This window comes from Chinchilla lanigera, unplaced genomic scaffold, assembly GCF_000276665.1.
Source record: "Chinchilla lanigera isolate Chin_1 unplaced genomic scaffold, ChiLan1.0 scaffold00246, whole genome shotgun sequence".
Classification (NCBI taxonomy): Eukaryota; Metazoa; Chordata; class Mammalia; order Rodentia; family Chinchillidae; genus Chinchilla; species Chinchilla lanigera.
In genome coordinates this window covers 79,666-81,799 of record NW_004955647.1, presented here as the reverse complement: position 1 = coordinate 81,799, position 2,134 = coordinate 79,666, and the positions used below count along the sequence as shown (strand labels likewise).

General features: G+C 44.9%; 1 pseudogene; it reads right to left on the bottom strand.

Moving 5' to 3' along the window:
- Positions 1–855: 855 nt before the first annotated feature.
- On the bottom strand, positions 856–1,855 carry LOC102009135 (annotated as a pseudogene).
- Between the last annotated feature and the right edge of the window lie 279 nt (positions 1,856–2,134).

Here is a 2,134-nt window from a genome sequence, read left to right as displayed (position 1 = left end):
TAAGCAACAACCACACACCAGGGCGGAATGGGGGAGGAATGGCCTAAGCACTCTTTTCCTCTCCCTTACATATGCAAACTATCCACTCTTGGGCAGGTGCAGCTCTCACACCCATATTCAAACTCTAATAGCCTGCCCCTCAAGTCTGGCCGCTTGAGGCTTTGGGGGGACACACAGATTCAAACCATAACATAGCTAAACAAAAGAAAGGGGGAATACAGAGTCAAAATTCTCCTCAAAAGCATTTAAATTTTGCTACATATATTTTAACCTTTCTGAGTCTTGCTTAGCATGACCTCCAAATGCATGTTTGGAGTGGTCCATCATCACTTTTAAATTGGGGCCAATTTAAAAGTGGATGGACATGTATTTCCACAGATACTAGAAAGACATTAGGCCCATTGGAGCTGTTCCATGGCCAGAATCAAGCCACCTGTGCAACATGTCAAACACCTGACCAAGACCTCAGCAGTGAACCCACCAGTGCATCATCCACTGTCCTGGGAAGACCTGTGCCAGACCATCTCTGAGGCTGGCCTCCTAGTCAACCACCAGGGGGGTTCAATCACCTGAAAATCTTTTCCTTGCAATGTTTGCTCTCCTAGCAGCTACAGTATGTATTCCTGTTGTTCAGGGAGAAGAGTACTTAAACTGAAGGTGAGACCCAGTGTGGCACAGACATTTTCTCTGGCTCCTGGTTAGAGACTGTTCATCAACTGGTTTAATAAAGCTTTGTTCATTCCTGCCTTTTTGGTTTTCTTGTGAGTGCCTTTCTTGTTGAACTCACTCACCATATCACATTTAGTAGGGAAGATAGAATAGCAGCCAGATATGTTCCCATGCACTAATTATTATCTAACCCATCCTATCACAGTAGTGATCACGGGCAGGATGCCTGGAGTCTGGCTGCCAGTGAACTTGATGGAGTCTTGGTATCACTATACAGAGAACAACAACCAAATTTACCAAATAAGGAACCATTTCAGGAATTGTTGGAAGGTGAGTTATTCTACAGTAACTACACTTTGGTTGCCATGCAGTATGCCCAGAAACCACCCACTTCAACTTTTGTACATTTGGCTTGGAACACTTGTTCCATGAATAGTCAGTTAGATGCTTGGATACAAGCTCTTGCCAGAAGTCAGATCTCTGCCATATATCTTGGAATGTTCCTGAAAGACATTCTACTCCTTCTGCTAAATCTTCACACTTCTGCACTTGGATATCCAATGCAATGACAGACAAGGCCAACACACAAGGCTTTGCTTTAGAAAATATGACCCTGCAGTCACATGGCTTTAGCTGAGCTTCTCGTCTTTCACTATTTAGGCTGTTTTTCCTTTTAAATGGCAAGTTCTCTTGAAGGAGTGAGTAATAGATTTGCAGAAATTGAAAGGCAGTGGCCCCTTTGACTTTCCAACATACCTTCTGCAATACCATCTTTTCCATTCTCATCCAGTCTGAAGCTGTGAACCTGTACTGACTTACTGGGATCAAGTCAGTTGCCGAGGGGATATTTCTTTCCTCTTCTGTTGATTTTACAGCCAAAGAAAAGCAGCCCAGTCCATCACACCCAAGTGCTTGGGCTGAACCTTCATTTCAGACAGGAATCTGCCCAGTGCATTCACAGTTAGAGAAGATGTCTCCGTATCAAAGCCAAAGAACTGCGTTAGACTAAGAAGATCTTTTACTTCCAAGTCCCTTAGTCTTGCCGTCATTCTGAGGCCATTGTCATGTGCACATTCAATGAGACTCAAGCTGCAGATCTCTGGCTGATATCTCGCCTTCTGTCCCACAGGGTGTTCAGCTGGTCCGGCAGTTTCTGGGAGTCAGTTGTGGTCAGTACGTCTGCCATCTTGGCAGAGACTCTGGCTCCTCAGTGTGGCCACCCTGCCCAGGCCTGCTCTCACCCGCCCCACAACATGGAAATAAGAGGCCCAGAAGGCGAGGACACTCGGGGCAGGAGGAGAGGGTTGGGGAGGGGAACCATCCCAGGTGGAGGTCTCCTCAGTGCTGTGAGACTACACTGTCCTCCTCATGGTCAGACTGAAGTGAAGGTTTAGTATTTTATTTTATTCATTGTAATGTATTGTATTTATTTTATTTTATATTTTATTTATTGCATTCAATTCTC